The sequence below is a fragment of the Bidens hawaiensis genome, unplaced genomic scaffold, assembly GCF_021521415.1.
Source record: "Bidens hawaiensis isolate Kalapana, Puna unplaced genomic scaffold, B.hawaiensis_p1.1 tig00000001_1, whole genome shotgun sequence".
NCBI lineage: Eukaryota > Viridiplantae > Streptophyta > Magnoliopsida > Asterales > Asteraceae > Bidens > Bidens hawaiensis.
In genome coordinates this window covers 8,800,952-8,818,325 of record NW_027491014.1, presented here as the reverse complement: position 1 = coordinate 8,818,325, position 17,374 = coordinate 8,800,952, and positions in this window count along the sequence as shown.

Below are 17,374 nucleotides of genomic sequence, written 5' to 3'. Positions count from 1 at the left end.
ACAATTAAGAAAGTCTGACATAATGTCTCCACATATCAAGCCAATTTTATGTTTAGAACTGATAGCAAAAACTGTTAAGTATATATTAGAATAACTAGTTGTGTTGATAGTTTGTCGACCTATCAAATTGCTTTGCTATGTAAAACTGATTGTGTGTTGTCAACTACATAAAAATAACAGTATACTGGATAGTAAGTTTATTGAAAGTTAATCCTTAAACAAGTTATTAAGAAAGTTGTAGGGGTTAAATGAAAGTATTTTAGTATATATGTTTTAGTAAGTTTAATTAGTATGGTAAAAAATATATGAATTGTTTAATTTCCTGGATTGAAGTTTCTTGTTATCTAAGTTAGAGTGTTAGTATAATAGATGGTTAGGGTTCATGTAATTTAAAAGTCAAGAATTACAATAAAAGAATAATCGATCTTGGTTGAGATCAAGTTTCGTGTTCGTGTTCTTAGGCTTGATTTCCAACAATTGGTATAAGAGCTTGACGAAAAGGAAGCTGTTTTGAGGTAATTTATGAGAATGGGAGCAACCCCGTTAAATTTGGGGCTAAGAAGAGGAAGCAAGAAGGCATCTGATCAAACCGAGAAGAGAATGTGAGATCAACAATGGAGTAGGCAATTTGTAGTTAATTTTTTATTCAATTAATTAAGATTGGTTGGGAAAAAACATTCATACCGCGGATGATTATCAAGGGGATGTTTGGGATTCCTAATTTTGGCTCCTTATAGCTTATGACTTATGGGTTATAAGTTATAAGGTGTTTGGGAAAGTTAGGTTTTGTGAGTGTATAAGGTATAAATTACAATTTTGTAACTTATACCGTATTCCTTAAATAAGGTATAAGGATGTAAAATAAGGAATCCCAAACACCCCTCAAAAGTCAACGAAAAAGGCCGGGTGGGGTTAAATTAGAAGCATTAGCATTAATTAAACAAAAAGAGATCGAAGACTTGCAGGAATAAAATAGAAATAAGCAAGCAGGTGGTTATTCTTCTTTTGTTTTGTGATTACAAAAAACATAGAAAGTCGTTTTGAGGAGATAAAAGTCCTCACTTGGATTTGAATTAAGACAAAATAGCAAGAAATGTTCTTTATGTTTGATCGTTTTTCAATGGACGTCATTTAGCAAAAGTAATGGCAGAAAACATCCTTTACGTATAAAAACTTTATTACATTTTGTTCCTTGGTCTTAACCCAGTTAATTTTTCTCGTTAAATATGGTTATGTGCAAGGCACATGAGGATGTTTTTGTAAATTTACACATTTATTTAATAATTAAAAATAAAAGCAAATATATAATATTATTTATATATATAATATTATTTATATTATATATTAATAATATATAATATTATTACTTGTATATATATATATATTCTTTTTAATTATTTTATAAAATATTTTTTTAATTATATTTATGTTTTTATTTTCAATTAATAGATAAATATGCAAATTTACAAAAATACCCTCATTAATAGATAATTATTCCTTGCACATAACCATATTTAACAAGAAAAATTAACAGGGTTAAGACTAAATGATATAATGTGATAGAGTTTTTATACGTAAAGGATGTTTTTTGCCATTACTTTCGTTAAAGAACGTTCATTGAAAAAACGATCAAACATAAAGGATGTTTGCTATTTTGTCATAATTTAATTAAGCAAGTACCTAAAGAAAGCATGTAGGAAGGTCGGAAGGTGAGGTAAGCAACCTGGCACACAAGTAGGTTATATGATATTAAGCCAGCACACACCTCTCGCTAGTAGAATAGACATAGAAGGTAGAAGAAAAAAGTAGAAAGCAAGCTAGCAGGTCACGTGGGGAGGTGAATTTTATTGGAATAATAATATGAAAAGTAGAAAGGAATTAAATTAAAAGTAGGCATGTAGGTAAACGTTTTGAAAGCAATCAAGAAGTTTGTTTTGGGTTCAATAAACCGTGAACAAGAAGAAGGAACTGGGTTTACAAGATTGTTTCCGGCTAAGTAGGAAATCAAGATTCTTTTCTCGATGAAATAAAAAGAAGTAAGAAAGAAGGTAAATCAAGAATTTGTTTCTTGAAAGAAAGTAGAAGGTAATATAATAATATCACTTAACTAAAAAAAATCCAATTATAATAGAGAGCCAGGTAAGCGGGCAACAAGTTGCGCCACCATCCATTTTTGAATAACAAAACTGATCCTACTAAAAAATAAAAGGTAAAAGGCAGTCAAGAGTCAGTTCTTGAAAAAAGAAGGCACTCAAGAGCCAGATCTTGAAGAATAAAAGTAGTCAAGAGCCTGATCTTGAATATAGAAAGAAGAAAGTAATATGATCCTCTGATTAGAAGAAAGAGTAAGATACCCAACTCGGGTTATAATATGAAAGAATTCGCAAGAATTTAAGCAAGAAAAAGAAACTCGTTTTCGAGTTAAAGAAAAAAAGAACACGTAGGAAAAGAAAGAAAGAGAATGTGTCGTATTCAGGATAAAGGAGGAATATTGGAAGTTATTCCTGTAACAATTTATCAAGAAAGTTGAAGGGGCTAAGTGAAAGTATTTTAATATGTTTATTTTAGTAAATTTATTTTGTATGGTAAGATTATAAGAATTATTTAGTTTCCTAGATTGAAGTTTCTAGTTTTCTAAGTTAGAGTGTTAGTATAGATAGTTATGGTTCATGTAATTTAAGAGTCGGTAATTATAATTAAAAAAGAGTCGATGTTGGTTGATATTTAGTTTTATGTTCGTGTTCTTGGGCCTGATTTCCAACAGGGTTTAGTAAGGTGCCTAGTAAACCAAATGCCTTTTGGATCTTGACAATCTGGTTATTATGTCATATATCTCTGTTCAATTCTTCCTCTATAGGTCTAAACAAGATAACATTGGTTCACTTTTATTTTTTACTTGAACAACCAATTACCAACAAACAAAACCAAATAGAGCCCGTAGCTGTCACACCCCAACCTACGGCGGAAATGCCGGGGCGCGAATTGATTGTCACAGCTCGCAAGGTACTATTATGCAATATTAAATGTGACAATATCTATTAAATTTTATTAAATATTCAAGTACATCAAACATATAAAATAAACAAGTACGACAAACATCCAACATTAAATTCTTGTGTCTTCTTCTCTAACATGCATCCTAAGTTGCTTTAAACAATCTTGAAAATCACGTCACACGATAACCTGCATATGCGTTAAAAATACAAGTAGGTTTTGTCAACACAAGGTTGAGTGAGTAAATCACCAGATTTTAGACACTATATAATACTATGTAAAAATGCAAACTGTTCCTGTGAGATATACAGATAAGCCATAGCACATAACAGTCAAACAATTATAACGAAAGCAAACCATAAAGAAATGGCTCAACCAATCCATATAATGGACATTGGTTACCAAAGCAAGGACTAAACCGTGCCATAAAAATGGACATCGGTTGCCAAAATAAGCAAGTAGCATTCAAACAAAGCAAGTAAGCAAATAGCAAGTTAGGCAAACTGATAAACACACAAGGATAAACAGTTGCAGTTGAGTACTATATAATATAAAAAAATATCTACGAACGCATATGTCCCCAAAACGATTAAAATAAGTAAAATAGGTGAACAGGTAGGTCCCAGTAGAGCCCAGTTGGACCCGCAAGACTCACCTTGAACAGGGACGTCTGCGCGGTTGGACCCACAAGACTCACCTCGAAGAGAGACGTCTGCGCAGTTGAACTCGCAAGACTTTCCTTAGAGGGACGTCTGCGCAAAGACCAACTGGATCCGCAGGACCAACCATGCTCAGAGACGTGACGTCCTTACGCGCAGTACGCAAGCTGTTCCCGCAGGAAAAGCCTTCCGATGGTAACGTACTCCGCCTGTTCCCGCAGCTACGGATACTAGCCATCAGGGAAGGCTACCCGCGCAACAAGGCTACACGCACAAGGCACTTAACTCTCAAATAATTCAGTAATGTCACCTGAAGAGGGAATGAGCAAGCCGGGAACACTCCCGCCCAAAGCCGGGAATACTCCCGCCCAAATGAGCCAGTCCGCACGATACTGGAGGATCTTTTGTACTGTACCTGACGAGGTATGGACAAAAGATCTGACCAAAGCTGCGACAGCTCACTGACAACAGTACAACGAGCAACATGCTCTATTACTTAATGTCACTATCAGCCGCTGCCTACTCACCAACCTGTCGTAGCACGTGCATAGCCTGCAGTTGGTGGAAAAGGAATAGTACACAGCCGGCCTGGTCACTATCAGCCGCTGCCTACCCACCAACCACCAGCATGGCATGTGCGTAGCCCACAGTTGGCAGAACAGGAATACTATTCAGCCGGCTGTACCTTCTTGGAAACCTACCTTCGGCTATAAATACTCCAACACCTTGGAATGGTATGATCATCTGATCTTATCTCATTATCTTATCTTCTCTCTAGCTAATTCTCTTAATATACACTTATATTCAAGAGCAATCTAGTCTGATTCTCACGCCGGAGGGTGGTCACAAGGAGGTACCCCCCCCCCCCCCTTCTCAGTGACGAGCTCACGGTGTCTGTTTTGCAGGTCATCTGAAGAACCATCTTTGTCGGACCTAACCCTCGTGGGAAACATCTATTTAACCCCCAGATTATCCGTAATCTGCCCAGGGGTCACTTAGTGTTTCTTCATTGGCGCCATCCGTGCATAAAAGCTAGAACTAATTCATTTTCAGTTTTTTCAAACTTCTGGAAAGATGGTTAAGGTTACTCCGCTGCCAAAGCCAGCGAGTGACCAAGAAATCCCGGTAATCACAACCCCAGCTACTGGGAGGAACACCGGCGAGCACACAAATTTTACGAACACTACCCCGGTTACCCGAGCCGGGGCAAGTGCAGTAAACAATCCTTCACTGGGATTCACCAATACCCAGTTGGAGAGACAACAGACGAGGCTCCCCTGCCAAACACTCGATCAAGTTAAAGCGTGGGCCGAAGCACGCCAGAAGGAATTCCAAGCTGAGTTGGATGAACGCTTGCGTTCACTCCAACAGGCTGACGAATTCGGAAGTACTCAACAGCTCAACATGAGCAGTGAGTGCGAGTACTCGGACGGTGATTCGGAGGAATCCGACACCGACGCAAACCCTCGCCATAGGGCGAAAGGTAAGCGTAAGGATACGGACTTCCAACCGAGAAGGAATTTTAGAGAAGCTTTCAAACCAAAAAACGCGGGTGGAAACCCACGTGACTTCTCTAAAACCTTCAGACCAACTGCTGCAAATGCGGGAACGTCCAAATTTGCAAGGGACATTGCGGAAGCAATTGCCCCAAGAAGTGCCAAACAAATGTCCAATATAGGCACATATGATGGTATATCCGACCCAGACGATCATTTGAACAGATTCATAGCGGGGGCAACCGTCAGCAACTGGACGGAATCCACGTGGTGTTATATGTTCCAGATGACGCTGGTTGGAGCAGCCAGAGCGTGGTTCGACCGTCTACCGGTCCACCACATCTACGATTGGGCAGACTTCCAACAGAAGTTCAGCCAACACTTCAGTCAACAAAGAAAGTACACGGAAGAGCAATGGACAATCCTCAACTGCATCCGAGAGGAAGATGAGTCTTTACTAGACTTCATCACGCGCTTCAATTCAAAGAAGCTAAGTCTGGGCAGTATTAGCGAAGATCTTGTTCGCGCTACTTTCATCCAAGGCGCGAAGGACCCAGAGCTCATCCGCACCTTAACGGGTAAAGACGGCATGCCATCCACGTGGGATGCCATCCACGTGGGATGCCATCATGACAGCAGCTAAATGCTTCGCGGAAACGGAAAAGCAACTGGGTAGAGATCTTCCCCAGAGCACAAACCTCTACACCCAGAAAACAAGAGAAAACAATGTCCTTACCGCCCGACTAAACAAAAAGAGGAAGCTAGGTATTTGGCAGTCAAGGGTAAACTTTGACACCTCATCCGGCTCGCACCCTCGGTTAGGCGGAAAGGATAACATGCGGTCGTCGAACCGGAACTCCAGATGGACGCCACTCACCAAAAGCGTCACCGAAATATTTGACACCGAGAGGCTCCCATGGCCAAAGGCTCCAATAATCCGAGAGCGTCACAACGCTGATCAGAGCAAATTCTGTGACTTCCACAGGACAAGAGGCCACAACACCGAGGAATGCGTACACTTGAAGGACATTGTCGAAGCATTTGTCAGAGATGGGACGCTCACGCACCTCGTGGCGTAATGAACGCTGAGCAGGCTAATGCGTGTAGAACCCCAGTTGGGGAAAACACGAATAAAACTGCAGCTTCAATGTCGGAGACTACATACTGCGTAAACAACGAGATTCCGAACCAAGTGCATATCGGCTCGAAAGGCTCGATGACACTCCCAAGAACATGGAAGGGAGCTCAATTACACAGTCTGCATGTAGATCAATTCCAAACTTGTAAAAGAAAAGGCCCAGAGCCACTTCTAATGGAAATGATTCTCCTTATCACATTGATGATGATGATCTTACATTTATACTTATAAACTTTCCACACTGATATGCCGGTCTTCACCGCATATATAAGTGGGGAAGTAAGTCGTTGCGTGTGGAAGGCGGCAAAACCCGCATAAACACAAAAAACGGCCAACCTTCACGCAGGTCAGTTATAGGTAAAGTTGGGTCATCCCACTAAATGAAAGTGCCGGTCCTACCCGCACAAATCATGATAGAGGAAACCGAGCTAACCTATTGACAACCGCGCGTCGAACGGTTAATTTATTCAAAACACTGATATGCCGGTTTTCACCGCATAAATAAGTGTGAAGAAGTCGTTGCGTGTGGAAGGCGGCAAAACCCGCATAAACACAAAAAAACAGCCAACCTTCACGCGGGTCAGTTATAGGTAAAGTTGGGTCATCCCACTAAATGAAAGTGCCGTTCCTACCCGCACAAATCATGATAGAGGAAACTGAACACTAACCTATTGACAACCGCGCGTCGAACGGTTAACTTGTTCAAAACACTTGGAAAATTGCTAAGTTAAAGTATGCACGAGCGAATCATATATGGTTTATGCGGCAAAACAAATGCCAAATTAAGCTATAATATGCATGAGCAAGTCATATAACGTCCATAAAGCAAGTCATCCAGTGAAAGCGGCGGTCCTACCCGCACAAAGATTTATACATTCCATAAAAATTCAAGTATTACAAGAATGGCCGGGTATCTGCCCGCCTACAAGAGTGTAAATCTATACAAAAACATAAACCTATCCTAACAGTGGGAAGGATCTAAAGGTTCAAGCTTCAGGACCACTCCTGTCACACCCCGATCGCGATGGCGGAAAAATCGAGGCGCGGCGACGAAGTCGTGATTGTTGAGCACAATAGTATAAAAGTCTAAATGCATAAACATAACCAAAATGTCAAATATTACATCAACCAGGTAACATGAAACAAATTGTTTTAAAACAAAATATCAAGTTCCAAACAACTTCTAGCCTAGCCTTCATCTCTCTAAGGCCTCTAAACTTGCTAGGGATTTCCTGCTGCTTTATTTCCTGAAAACATGTAACAAACTGTCAACTACATAAAGCAGATGAGTGAATTCATAGGTTTAAAGAAAAAGAGTTTATACACAAATATACTAGTATAGGTTGTAGGGGTTTATATATAGGGTGTACCTGCGGCTAACCCACCACTCCTACAATTTATACTACTATGTTTGGGTATAATACCCGGTTTTTTAAAAAAAAGGCTTGTAAGAAAAGATCTCTTGGTTTTCCCAAAGAGGTTTTTGTAGTAAGTAAAACATGAAATGTTCTCCTGGACTCTCAGCGAGGTTATTACTCTCCCACTAGAGTCGTATGTGATAAGATTACTCAAAGATTTGTGGTCTCCCAACGGTACATGTAGCACATAACAGTTAAGCATAAACAAGGACATGTGAATTAGAGCATACTAAGTTTACTAGATAATCCAACGCCAAGATACCAAGTGTTACTAGTATCCAAGATGATGGTGAATGAATGATGATGAATGATGATGAATGATGACGAAGCCCAATGATCACACAAGACTTGATTTGAACCCACGCAAGACTTAAACCAAGACTACCTCGCTCTTGCCATCCAGGACTCAGCTAGGTTCTACCGAGAGTAGGATAGACTCCCCAAAGAATCCTGGGTTCTCTTGGTCCCTACCGAGACTAGTATAGGTCCTCAAGAGTTATGGATTCCACCCAGACTAGTATAGAATCCCATGAGTTACGAGTGCCACCGAGAATAGAATTGCCACTCATGGTCGTGAGTTCTACCGAGAGTAGAATAGACTCTCACGTCCAATTCAACTCATGATGCTTTGATCTCTAGATTTCCATACTGACACGATGACTATGATGACATGAATATGATTCCCATTCCCATGATGTCAATGTTCATAGAATTTCCCATACTCATTGATTTCCAATGTTCTTAGATCTCCATAAGTTGATGGGTTTCCCCATGTTCATAGATTTCCAAAGTTTATAGATTACCAAAAAGCTTGTGGATTTCCGCACGTGTGTAGAAATCCAAAGGTTTATAGTTTAAAGAGTGTTTGCATAAATGATTTTGTCCAACCGTGTAAAGTTACCATGTTTCCACCCCCATAGTTTTGAAAAGCTTAAATAGGGGCTATGAACTCACCTTGTTGGTTTAGTAAGGCTGCTAGAGGCGACGAGTGCTATCCAATTTGTTGATCCTCTAAGTCTAGAATAGGGCATAATAGGTTAACAACGTGTTATAAGTCTAAGAGTACAAGCCTACGCGACCTCGAGCAAAAACTGGGTTTTAAAGCTGAAAAAAAAAAAAAAAAAAAAACAGGAGGCTGGATCTGATTCAACTGAATAGGATCTGATTCGACCGAATAGGATCTGATTCGACCGAATAGGATCTGATTCGACCGAATAGGATCTGATTCGACCGAATAGGATCTGATTCGACCGAATAGGATCTGATTCGACCGAATAGGATCTGATTCGACCGAATAGGATCTGATTCGACCGAATAGGATCTGATTCGACCCGGGTGACGGAGAAACCTACGGGAAATCGCGATTTTTGTGATTTTTCGACCAAAATTGATGTTTTATACATGGAAATGCTCGGAATTCAAAGACCTAATGATTCCTAGTATTTATAACAACAAAAACTTGCATTTTGACACCAAAAATGACGGTTTTTGACCAAGAACACACTTGACACAAAAGTTGGGGTTTTTGCTCGATTCGGGGCCGGATTTGATGATAAAAACGTATGATTTTCAAGAAGATCTTACCAAAAACAACAACAAACAGATTTGTGGACTCGGATTTGAAGTTTGAAGACTTCTCTCTCTAGTTTCTCTCTCTAGAATGAGAGTGTTTGGGTGGGTTTTGTGAAAGTGTTGGTGAAAATGAAAGAGGTGGTGCAAGAACACTTGATTTCCCGCTTAAATACTCGGGTGACTCGGGTTCGGGTTTAGGCTACCTACGGGTCAAGACTAGTCGAGTTCATAAGTTTTTAAACAAACTAAAACTTTTTCAGCAAAACTTTTATAAAATCATTTTTCGAATAATTATTTGAAATCTTTTTAAATAAAAACATTTTATTTTTCGAAAGCATAAAAATTAATATTTTTCAGGCGTAAATGTCGTTTTATGAAATAAACATTTTAAATGATAAAAACAGATTTTTCCAATGATATGGGTTCCGAACTTATCGTCCAGAACCCAAAGTCTATAGTTTCCGATGATTTCACGATCTTAGTTTACTAATCGAATTTCAGGGCGTTACATCCTCCCCAATTTAGAGGAATTTCGTCCCGAAATTTAGATTTTTGTATACTTGATTAAGTTTTGATTTAGATTACACGATCCCATGATGACCACTATGCGCCACTACCTCTAATATTCATCTTGGATACCACCCAAATCAAGCTGAAGGGGTTTATATATAGGGTGTACCAGCAGCTAACCCACCACCCCTTCAACCCCACTTGAGTGTTTCTTTCGACTCCTATTAGATCAATGACACACAGGACGACACACTATTTTCCACTACAAGGCATCACCTTCAAGCTTTACATCAGACATATTCATTTCGGATTGAAGGGGTTTATATATAGGGTGTACCAGCGGCTAACCCACCACTCCTTCAATCTTCTGTGAATAATTGCCTCAATAACTCTTGAATTTAACGTCTCACAGCTGCCACGCTAACTATGAGTCCCTAATTCCAAGTCTCGCTTCAGACATAACCAACTTGTGCTGAAGGGGTTTATATACAGGGTGTACCAGCGGCTAACCCACCACTCCTTCAACATTCATTGGTTAATTCCCTACACAAACCTTGAGTTCACGACTCATAGTTACACAATAGCAAATTGTTTATACACGTATACACCTGTGACCTTGATGCAATTATATTCCGGACTATAATTACGAGCTCACCTTGTATCAATGTATAAACTCTATTGCGTGCGGTTAGAGAATTGACACGACACCACACACACACACACAACCATGCTTTATGAATGCTAGAATAATGACAAATGTTGGCTCAATGATACATAGTTCACTCCAATGTCTACATGATTAAGTATGCACGACTTGTGTTTTCCAGCACGAGTCATGAGTAGCCAAACTTGGTGTTATGCAAATAAGAGAATATTTATAAGCAAATAGGAACAACATGATACTTTATTGAATAATATTGGTCCCTGATTACATGATTACGATTACATAGTCTCCAAGATTTCTAGAATTACAAAGATGATGACTATGCGAACAGATGAGGGTATTCCTCCTTCATCTTATCTTCTCGTTCCCACGTGAACTCGGGTCCACGATGGTTGTTCCATCGCACCTTGACTATAGGTATCCGGCTTCGCTTAGTCTTTTTGACTTCTCGATCTAGGACCTCGACAGGTTCCTCAACAAAGTGTAGTTTGTCGTCGATGTGAACCGTGTCGATCAGGATTTGAGCGGTCTCGTCAACGAGGCACTTTTTGAGTTGCGACACATGAAAAACGTTGTGAACACGGCTGAGTTCTGGAGGCAATTCCAGGCGATAGGCTACGGGTCCGACCTTTTCGATGATCTTGAAAGGTCCCACGTACCTTGGAGCAAACTTTCCCTTCTTCCCGAAGCGAACAACGCCCTTCCAGGGGGAAACTTTGAGCATTACGTGATCGCCTATTTGGAACTCCAGAGGTTTGCGGCGTTTGTCAGCATAATACTTGTGTCGACAGCGGGCGTCCTTAAGTCTTTGCTGGATGATGGCGATACTGTCAGTGGTTTCCTGTATCAGTTCCGGGCCGATGATTTGAGAATCTCCGGTCTCGGACCAACACAGTGGAGAACGACATTTCCTGCCATAGAGTGCCTCGAATGGTGCGCATTTGATGGTGGCATGATAGCTGTTATTGTATGAGAACTCTGCAAGAGGAAGGTGAGTCTCCCAGCTACTACCGAATTCAAGGATACAGGCTCTGAGCATATCCTCCAGGGTTTGTATGGTCCTTTCGCTCTGTCCATCCGATTCAGGATGATAGGCAGAGCTAAGTTTCACACTTGTCCCAAAGGCTTTCTGAAATGACTTCCAGAACCTTGACGCAAAAGTGGGGTCACGGTCAGACGTGATGCCCTTAGGCACACCGTGACGGGTTACGATCTCACGAATGTAAATCCGCGCCAGCTTCTCCGTGGTGTAGTCCTCACGGACAGGGAGAAAGTGAGCGGATTTGGTCAAGTAATCCACGATAACCCAAATCGTGTCATAACCGCTGGGTGTCCGCGGGAGTTTGGTAATGAAGTCCATAGCGACTTCGTCCCACTTCCACTGCGGTATGATCGGTTGTTGTAGCAGGCCAGATGGTCTCTGATGTTCAGTCTTGATCCGCGAGCATGTTAGACATCTACCGACGTATAAAGCTATGTCTTTCTTCATACCCGGCCACCAGAAGTGAGACTTGAGATTCTGATACATTTTATCACTGCCTGGGTGAATAGAGTATCTGGATTTGTGCGCTTCGTTCAGGATGAGTTCTCGAAGTGGTTCAGAGTTTGGAATCCACATGCGATTTAAGTAGTAAAGTATACCATCAGACTTGGTTTCAAACTTCCGTTCGGCACCGCAAGATAGCATATTTTTGAGATCACCACCAGCAATCGCTTGCTTTTGAGCTTCAAGAACCATGGAGGGAAGATTGGACTGAATACGGATCGCATGCAACTGGGTCCTTTCCTTGCGACTTAACGCGTCAGCCACTACGTTAGCCTTTCCAGGGTGGTAGCGGATTTCGCAGTCATAGTCACTTAGGAGTTCAACCCATCGACGTTGTCGCATGTTTAGCTCCCTTTGATTGAGGATGTGTTGTAGGCTCTTGTGGTCGGTGAAGATGACACATTTCGTACCGTATAGGTAGTGTCTCCATATTTTTAAGGCAAAGACCACAGCACCCAATTCCAAGTCATGAGTGACATAATTCCTCTCATGACTCTTGAGTTGACGCGAGGCGTAAGCGATGACCCTTCCGCGTTGCATTAAGACGCAGCCTAGACCTTGGCTCGAGGCGTCGCAATAAACAACAAAATCATCGTTACCCTCAGGAAGCGACAGGATTGGAGCATGACAGAGTTTATGTTTCAATGTTTGGAAAGCCTCTTCCTGCTCTTGGCTCCAAATGAACGGTTCCCCTTTTTGAGTTAACATTGTGAGGGGCAACGCGATCTTTGAAAAGTTCGAGATGAACCGACGGTAGTACCCAGCCAAACCAAGAAATGAACGAATTTCGGTCGGCGTCGTAGGCGCTTCCCAATTCTTGATGGCTTCAATCTTGGCAGGGTCGACATGAATGCCTTCCTTGTTAATGATGTGACCTAAGAATTGAACTTCCCTTAGCCAGAATTCGCATTTGGAGAATTTGGCGTAGAGTTGCTCTTTTCTCAGCAGATCCAAGATAAGCCTGAGATGAAGCTCATGGTCGGCTTTAGAGCGGGAATAAACGAGAATATCGTCAATGAAGACGATAACAAACTGGTCCAGGTATGGGCGACAAACGCGATTCATGAGATCCATGAACACCGCGGGAGCATTCGTCAAACCAAATGGCATGACTAGGAACTCGTAGTGTCCATATCGAGTTCTGAAAGCGGTTTTCGCGATGTCGTCCTCCATGACGCGCACTTGGTGATAACCTGAGCGTAGGTCGATCTTGGAAAAGTAGGTGGCTCCTTGCAGCTGGTCGAAAAGATCGTCAATCCTCGGTAGTGGATACCGATTCTTGACGGTGAGTTTGTTAAGCTCACGATAGTCTATGCACATCCGGAAAGATCCGTCCTTCTTTTTGACGAAGAGGACTGGAGCTCCCCATGGAGATGAACTAGGGCGAATAAAACCCTTGTCCAGTAGTTCCTGCAGCTGGCTCGATAATTTCTGCATTTCTGACGGAGCCAAACGATACGGAGATTTTGCCACGGGGGTTGCACCGGGAACTAAATCGATGTGGAATTCGACTTGTCGGCTAGGAGGAAGTCCGGGCAAGTCTTCAGGAAAAACGTCTGGAAATTCACGCACGACGGGGACATCTGAGAGCTTCTTCCCCTTTGATTCCTTGATGGAGACATGAGCTAGGAAGGCGGGACACTTCTTTCGAAGGCATCGCCGGGCTTTTAAGCAGGAGATTAATTTCAGACATCTGCCTGATCTCTCTCCTTGAATAGTTATAGACTCGCCAGAAGAACAATGAACGCGGATGAGTTTCTCGGCACACACTACTTCCGCGTGGTTGTTGGACAACCAATCCATCCCCACAACTACATCGAAACTTCCTAGTTGCATAGGGATGAGGTCAATGCTAAGAGGCGTCTGATCAAACGTAAGCGTGCAATTGCGAACGATTTCATTCACTTGGGTAGACTCTCCGTTTGCCAATTCAACAGAGAAAGCGGGGTCTAAGACGGAAGTTCCTAGATTAAGCAATGGGACCAATGCGCTAGAAATAAAACTTCTATCTGCACCCGTATCAAATAGAATAGAAACCCAGAGATTGTTGAGAATGAACGTACCAGTAATGACGTCAGGATTTTGGCGAGCTTCAGCAGCGCCAATAGTAAAGGCTCGGCCTCGGGACGGTGGAAGATTTGCAAGACGAGGACACCTGCTCTTGAAGTGGTCCGTGGCTCCACACTCGAAACAGCCTCGAGTGTTGCTGGGTTGGGAACTGCTGCTCTGTATCTCCAGTTGATTACCTTGAAATCTGCAGCGTTCCGCTAGGTGCCCCAAACGTCCACAGCTCGTGCATTTCCAGCACGGGGTTCCGGCAGGATGATGAAATTGGCAAGTGCCGCACTTGGGGTGAACCCCAGTGTACTCCCTCTTTGGCCTTCCAGAAGGGGTGGGAGCAGGAGCGACAGAGCTGATTGGGGTTGCGGGAGTAACCATCGCGTAACTGCTAGCCTTACGCTTTTTGATGCGGTTGCTCTTTTTGGATGAGCCCTCAGCGGCCTTGCCCGTGTCCTTGGCTAGGACCCCAGTCTTAACCTGATCCTGGGTCAGTCGGGCAGCTAGTTCAATCGCCGCTTGCAGGGTTGATGGGTCAGCCCCGATAACGATTCCACGAACAGTGTCAGGTAGGCCATTGATGTAAAGCTCAATAGCCCGGGAGGGAGGGGTGACCAGGTGTGGTACGAGAAGGGAGAGCTCGTGAAAACGCTCCGTGTACCCTTGGTGATCAGCGCCCTTCATTTTGTGCACCCAAAACTCAGCTTCAAGTTTCTGCACCTCACTGCGAGGTACGAACTCGCGGGTAACCAATGCTACAAATTCCGTCCAGGTCATGGCCAGGGCAGCTTCACGCCCACGGGTTCTTATCTCGTTGTTCCACCAGGTCAGCGCGCGTTTAAACAACATGCTTGCCGCGTGCGTGACCTTCAGTGCCTCAGGGCACGAGCTTATAACAAAGGCTGCCTCCATCTTTTCGATCCACTGGAGGAGACCAACGGCGCCTTCTGTACCGCTGAAGCTGGTGGGTTTTGTAGTCATGAAGTCCTTGTATGGCTTATTCGCTGGTTCATTTGCGTTCTGAGCTGGAGTTTGGTTGGCCCCAGAGGTTCCTTCTTGCCTCAGCCCCTGGCTGATGGTTGTTACCATGCCTGGTAACACAGCCGCGATCTGCTGGGCTATAAGGTTGGCTAACTCAGCGGAGTCCATGGGAGCGGGTGCACGTCTGGGAGGCATTCTACGCATGACGAAAAACGAGCGTTAGATAGAATCAATGATACGCCAAAGATTTAAGAATAGAGGACATAGATTATACCAAGAATACAGAATGACATGACTCAAGAGATATGAATGCTTGATGACCGAAGATTTTGGTATGACTGAATGACTCAGAGGTTTACAATTAATATGCAGCACATAAGCACGTAGCACGTATATAAGTGTAGGCATGTGATTGTGATGCATGAGCTATCTAGAGTCAAGGATCCTAGGTTATAGTCTAGGTCGGTTTCCTAATTCCCTATAACCATTGGCTCTGATACCAATCTGTCACACCCCGATCGCGATGGCGGAAAAATCGAGGCGCGGCGACGAAGTCGTGATTGTTGAGCACAATAGTATAAAAGTCTAAATGCATAAACATAACCAAAATGTCAAATATTACATCAACCAGGTAACATGAAACAAATTGTTTTAAAACAAAATATCAAGTTCCAAACAACTTCTAGCCTAGCCTTCATCTCTCTAAGGCCTCTAAACTTGCTAGGGATTTCCTGCTGCTTTATTTCCTGAAAACATGTAACAAACTGTCAACTACATAAAGTAGATGAGTGAATTCATAGGTTTAAAGAAAAAGAGTTTATACACAAACATACTAGTATAGGTTGTAGGGGTTTATATATAGGGTGTACCTGCGGCTAACCCACCACTCCTACAATTTATACTACTATGTTTGGGTATAATACCCGGTTTTATAAAAAAAAGGCTTGTAAGAAAAGATCTCTTGGTTTTCCCAAAGAGGTTTTTGTAGTAAGTAAAACATGAAATGTTCTCCTGGACTCTCAGCGAGGTTATTACTCTCCCACTAGAGTCGTATGTGATAAGATTACTCAAAGATTTGTGGTCTCCCAACGGTACATGTAGCACATAACAGTTAAGCATAAACAAGGACATGTGAATTAGAGCATACTAAGTTTACTAGATAATCCAACGCCAAGATACCAAGTGTTACTAGTATCCAAGATGATGGTGAATGAATGATGATGAATGATGATGAATGATGACGAAGCCCAATGATCACACAAGACTTGATTTGAACCCACGCAAGACTTAAACCAAGACTACCTCGCTCTTGCCATCCAGGACTCAGCTAGGTTCTACCGAGAGTAGGATAGACTCCCCAAAGAATCCTGGGTTCTCTTGGTCCCTACCGAGACTAGTATAGGTCCTCAAGAGTTATGGATTCCACCGAGACTAGTATAGAATCCCATGAGTTACGAGTGCCACCGAGAATAGAATTGCCACTCATGGTCGTGAGTTCTACCGAGAGTAGAATAGACTCTCACGTCCAATTCAACTCATGATGCTTTGATCTCTAGATTTCCATACTGACATGATGACTATGATGACATGAATATGATTCCCATTCCCATGATGTCAATGTTCATAGAATTTCCCATACTCATTGATTTCCAATGTTCTTAGATCTCCATAAGTTGATGGGTTTCCCCATGTTCATAGATTTCCAAAGTTTATAGATTACCAAAAAGCTTGTGGATTTCCGCACGTGTGTAGAACTCCAAAGGTTTATAGTTTAAAGAGTGTTTGCATAAATGATTTTGTCCAACCGTGTAAAGTTACCATGTTTCCACCCCCATAGTTTTGAAAAGCTTAAATAGGGGCTATGAACTCACCTTGTTGGTTTAGTAAGGCTGCTAGAGGCGACGAGTGCTATCCAATTTGTTGATCCTCTAAGTCTAGAATAGGGCATAATAGGTTAACAACGTGTTATAAGTCTAAGAGTACAAGCCTACGCGACCTCGAGCAAAAACTGGGTTTTAAAGCTGAAAAAAAAAAAAAAACAGGAGGCTGGATCTGATTCAACTGAATAGGATCTGATTCGACCGAATAGGATCTGATTCGACCGAATAGGATCTGATTCGACCGAATAGGATCTGATTCGACCGAATAGGATCCGATTCGACCGAATAGGATCCGATTCGGCCGAATAGGATCCGATTCGGCCGAATAGGATCTGATTCGACCGAATAGGATCTGATTCGACCGAATAGGATCTGATTCGACCGAATAGGATCTGATTCGACCGAATAGGATCTGATTCGACTCCTTCAAGCCGGGTGACGGAGAAACCTACGGGAAA